At 34.1% G+C, this 5,524-nt stretch overlaps 1 protein-coding gene across 1 annotated transcript in view; it reads right to left on the bottom strand.

Annotated features, from left to right (window-relative positions):
- Positions 1-2,244, bottom strand: part of LOC111085788 — a 42,496-nt gene extending 40,252 nt beyond the window's left edge. The window contains exon 1 of the mRNA XM_022386005.1: positions 2,164-2,244. The gene's annotated coding sequence lies outside the window, so the exon portion shown is untranslated. The remainder of the gene's footprint in view (positions 1-2,163) is intronic.
- Between the last annotated feature and the right edge of the window lie 3,280 nt (positions 2,245-5,524).

Raw genomic sequence — 5,524 nt, 5'->3', positions numbered from 1 at the left:
GTGTATTACATAGTTTGTAACGAGAAAGAGTAAGCTAGTTTTAATTAAGATAGAACTCGTATCGCTGAAGTTTCTCAGAAAGAATTTTTACGGGAAATTAACAAATAAGCAGATATATAACAATACTTTAAACGCCGAAAGCTGGCGAGGCCTAAAATTTACTTAACACTAATTATTTAAAGATAATACAAAATAATCATTGTTAAAAATGCTCAAGTCAGAGTAGCTTTTAGTTTACAATGATAATTTGATCTTCACCATAATATTTATTTTATCAGTATGGAATAGTAGAACAGCGCTGTTATTTAATATGCGTCCAATGATATGAACCGATTAATATTTTATTTAAAAGAAGAATCGTCATTGTTCTAAGAATTCGAAATAATGTAACTTGTAACTAATTGAAATTTACATATTAATTAATGAAGAAAATCTCGAAAAAGTGAAAGCAAGCATTGTTTATCAATTTTTGATTAGTAAATTTGCAAAGAATCATGTTGAAATGAGCGACAATATTTGTAGTACGTTCGGGAATTATTTCTTGGAAGTTGATCATAAAATAAATAATATACAATCAAGACTAAAGACTGGTTGTGTCTATATTTTACAAAATGGAACACTAAACAAAGAAAGCGTGTTGGCCCGGCATGGCCAGGTGGTTAGGGCACTCGACTCGAAATCTGAGGGTCGCGGGTTCGAATCCCCGTCTCACCAAACATGCTCACTCTTTCAGCCGTGGGGGCGTTATAATGTGACGATCAATCCAATTATTCGTTGGTAAATAAGGAATAGTCCAAGAGTTTGCGGTGGGTGGTGATGACTAGCTGCCTTCCCTCTCGTCTTCCACTGCTAAATTAATGACGGCTAGCGCAGATAGCTCTCGTGTAGCTTTGCGCGATATTCAAAACAAACAAGAAAGCGTGTAAACTACTTGAAAACATGTGTTTTAGATTACCAGAGGCAGAATAGAGGGATTTAGATAGTTATTATTATTCTCGTTAAATATATATTTATTCTTACTTGCGGGCACGAGCCTGTTTATCACAAGATATTTCAGTCTCCATGAGCAGTTAAAGTTTGAACTTTGGTTCACATCTTTTATCTTATGTACAATGACAGGGCTTATTGTTTTCTTTGTGAAGATTAAGAGATTGGCACGAGTATGGAAATCGTTCATTAGATACTCTAATTTTAGATTATAAACTAGATATGTGTTACTTTTCGCAAAGGAGTCTGAACAAGGGGATCGGGGAAGGCTCCCTCTCAATACAGAGGGCTAACACACACACTTCATCCCCCCCGTAAGTTTCTATTTTTCTAATTTGAATGAGGTTCAAAATTGAACCGACTTTTAATAAATGGATTCAAAATATATTTCACTGCTACAGATAAGGAGCCAAAGGATAAGATAAACAGGTATAAAATAAAAAGTCAGTTAAAAAGATAGTTATTAAAAGACATATTTTCCAGTTAATTTCGTTTATGTTTTTCCCTGATTTCCATCATATATTGATCCCCACTGTGTCAAAATAGGCCCACATTTTCATTTTAATTGCAAAAATGTTTTGTTGGACCATGCTCCGAACTCCTAATTTCAGCTCATCTGACAAGCTGGATTCACCTCCAACTATGCCCCCACTCCACCACACACACATTTTGTTCCAGCTTCTATGTATGGGTAAGGTAACTTTAAATTAGAATAAATAATAAGTGGCCGAATAATCATTGTTAACGATGAATGGTTCAACATGTGTTCGTCATTGTAGAGTTATCAATATGATGAATATTCTGTTAGTGTCCGTCAGTCAGTCAGTAGTCAGTGTAGAGTTATCAGTATGGTGGATATTCTGTTATTGTCCGTCAGTCAGTAATTATAAGTGCGAATGGCTCTGTCTGTATCCGTCAGTCTACAATTATCAATATGATGGTAAATTCTCTGTTTGCCCCTCTGTCTGGAATTATCAATATATAGGCTAGTTTTTTGTGTGTCCGTAACTCTGGTGTTATTAACGTCATAGGTTTTTTTCTGCTATTTCAATGTATTGTTTCCCTTACAATTTTATGGTATTACTATAATAACCATGTTTAATTTTACACTAAATATTAACTTGAAAATTGGATTGAAAATACATATGATAATAATAGTGTATAACTTAACCGTACACTGATAATATCTTGAAAGATCCAGCGACTCAAAACTGTTGGTTTCCAGCTCACAAAAATCAACCTGATTCAAATCTACGATTAACCCTCTTCTCAGGGGTTTTCCTAGGGTGAAGTTGGTCACAAATTGTGCACCTGTAAAAATATTTGTACAGTTGAAAATTCACCTACATAATTAAGTTCAAGAGGATAAATATAAAACAAAATATTTAAGATTATAAAATTCCATTCCAGAGTTCATTAATAAATGTATTTACTATAATATTCTTCATTTTTTGGATCATTTGTTACTGGGCCTATATATGTGAGGTTTAGTAAGGCTTCATGTATTAAAATGATTAAGTTAAAATATGTTTGTGCAGTTGAAAAAAATCCTTAATAAAAGTTCTGCCTCTTTTTTCAGTTTTCTTTTTTTTTTTTTTGTAGAACACTAATCATTTTACTAACTTGTAATACCAAATACATTTTAACATTTTGTTATAAATAATGTTACATATAAACACGTAACCTCGTTTTACAGTATAGAAAATGGTAATCGTGTTGTTATATTTACTTCCCAAGAAAAATACGCCGCGTCTTTTCAGGTGTGGAAACCTGTTTGTATTACTTATACATTATTTGCTTCTAGGTAACATACGCAACCACGCCTACACCCCAAGTTCTGTGAACTTCCACCGACAACGTGCTGTCTTAGATTTGCATGAAGACTGCATTGTTTCTGAAATTTAAGATGTGCTCAAACGAAACAAGTAAATTAGAACCCAATAACGTGAAAATTGATATTGTATTGTTGAAAATTATTTTATTTCACTACAAGCTGAAGTACTCATCCCCTGGACGGAAGTTATGTAAGTTCATGCTTAATAAAAGGTTATCTTAGGACATGAAAATTTGCTTTCGTAAAAAAAAACACGTAAACACGCCCATAACAACTGCAAAATACAAAATATGAAGTTGATATTTGTATGTATCTTCCCATGAACCCAATGAACCTCCATACCGAATTTGGTGAAGATCGATGTACAGGAGAAGTGGTTACATGGACATACAACAGACAGTACTATTATATTTATATATTTCTTTGACGTGAAAGACCCCAAACTAAGAACTTCTGAATGAGCTAATAAATTGACCATGATTTAACATCACTCAAAACATAACTTTATAATTTACATGTTATGAACTGATAAAATTCTCAACATGTAACATAGAAAACTTCATATTGAGCTATATCGCAAACCTAGGGCTGACGTCTATCTTTTGTATATACAACACCTGACCAATTAAACCTCGTTACCGGCACCACAAGCGGTGCGGTGGTCACGGTAAACTAAGATGGTACAAACATACAAACTATTGCGTGTATTGAATGAAAAACACATTTACCATTTAAACATAAAACACTAAGCTTAATGTTTTTTTTGTTTGCTTAAACAGTATTTAGCATGGAGAGAATTATAGCGTTAAACGTAAATATATGATCCTATTTATTATATAATGTTAAACGTTATGTATACGATCCTACATATTATATAGTGTTAAACGTTATTTATACGATCCTATCTATTATTTCATGTTAAACGTTATTTATACGATCCTATCTATTATATAGTGTTAAACGTTATTTATACGATCCTATCTATTATTTCATGTTAAACGTTATTTATACGATCCTATCTATTATATAGTGTTAAACGTTATTTATACGATCCTCTATATTATATAGTGTTAAACGTTATTTATACGATCCTCTATATTATATAGTGTTAAACGTTATATATATATACGATCCTCTATATTATATAGTGTTAAACGTTATATATACGATCCTATATATTATATAGCGTCAGACTAGATATCAGTTTACTCAAAATACTCAAAGAGATAAACAAGTATGGTCAACTCATTTGGAGTCGAGTATTTCGTGGTTTTAAATTAAAGTGCAAATAATTTGTTTTACTAGTTTCGTTCAGGTGTTTAGGTGTTCACAAGCGATACGCCCGGGTTTTAAGAAACGGCGCTGTATAAGTGTTAAACATGACATCAGACTGCAGACACCAGTTTGAAGAAATTAATTAAATTAAACTGATCAGGGGTCGGAAATGACGTCACAAGACCACTGAGCTAGTTGCTTCTTCCTAGGAACAAGCCATGTTAACAGACAGACTGCAACTTTTATAGTTAAGCGAACAGTAGTTACGGTGTTTCGGGTAATTTACGATTCTGTTTCGGACTAGTGTGTGTGTGTGTTTTTTACTCGTAGAGAGCGAAGTTATCGAGATTGTGAATCGCTGTGATTTATAAAAGTTGTTAAGTTTAGAGTGACGAGAAACGTACTGATAGTGGGAATTACTGTATACTAAAAGTTTGTATCGAGAAAGAATAAACTGGTTTAATCATGAAAGGACTTGTATCGCTGATGTTCCTCGAAAAGAATTTCTACCGGAAATTAACAAACAAGCAGATACGCAACATTACAATCAAGATACAACTCAGTTAAAGAGACAAGTCATATTGACAACAATCAAGATACAGCTGAGTTACAGACTAACCACGTTGATTACAACCAAGATATTGAAATTTGTTTGTTTGTTTGTTTTTAATTATGCACAAAGCTACAAAAGGGCTATCTGTGCTCTGCCCACCACGGGTATCGAAACCCGGTTTCTAGCGTTGTAAGTCTGCAGACATACCGCTGTGCCACTGGGGGGCAGATATTGAAATATCAACATTGTAGTATTTAAAAGTACTTGAACTCTTCTTGTTTACAATTTCTAGACTTCATGTAGGTTATGGCTATTCTCTTCAAAATGCTCATTTGCTTTTTCAATCCCGCTGGCTTTTCTCGCCAGGCGTATATACTAATAAAGAGGCTTCGACAAAATTCGAGGAGTTCCCTGATAATTCGAGAAACTCAATCACGTATGGCCGAGCAGCGTCACGTGACTTCCGCTGTCGTAACACTGCCCTTTCCTTAGTATTATTCGACCCCAACAATAGCTACTTACATTAAACCAATAAATAATTAACAATAACTTAATTAAATGTACAGGATTTACAAACACAAAATTAAAATACAACAAAGTCTCTTAAATTTACAGGACGTTTCTTCTTTCGTACTGGTCTCCGTCTCATTGGCTTCTGCTTCACATGGGATTCATCTGCTCCATCAGGAAATGTCCCATTATCGGTAACAGTCACATCAGTGGTAGTAACTTCATTAACGGCTTCACTGTTTTCCTTCTCAAAACCGGGTAGAATTTCTTCTCCAACAGTGGCGTTTTCAAGTGACACATCTGAGAGACGATCCACTATGTCACATGGGCCTTCCCATGGAGAAAACAACTTAGGAGACTTCCCT

Source organism: Limulus polyphemus, unplaced genomic scaffold (assembly GCF_000517525.1).
Source record: "Limulus polyphemus unplaced genomic scaffold, Limulus_polyphemus-2.1.2 Scaffold619, whole genome shotgun sequence".
NCBI classification, from domain to species: domain Eukaryota; kingdom Metazoa; phylum Arthropoda; class Merostomata; order Xiphosura; family Limulidae; genus Limulus; species Limulus polyphemus.
The sequence above is the reverse complement of the archived record's forward strand: the minus strand, read 5'-3'. Positions and strand labels throughout refer to the sequence as shown.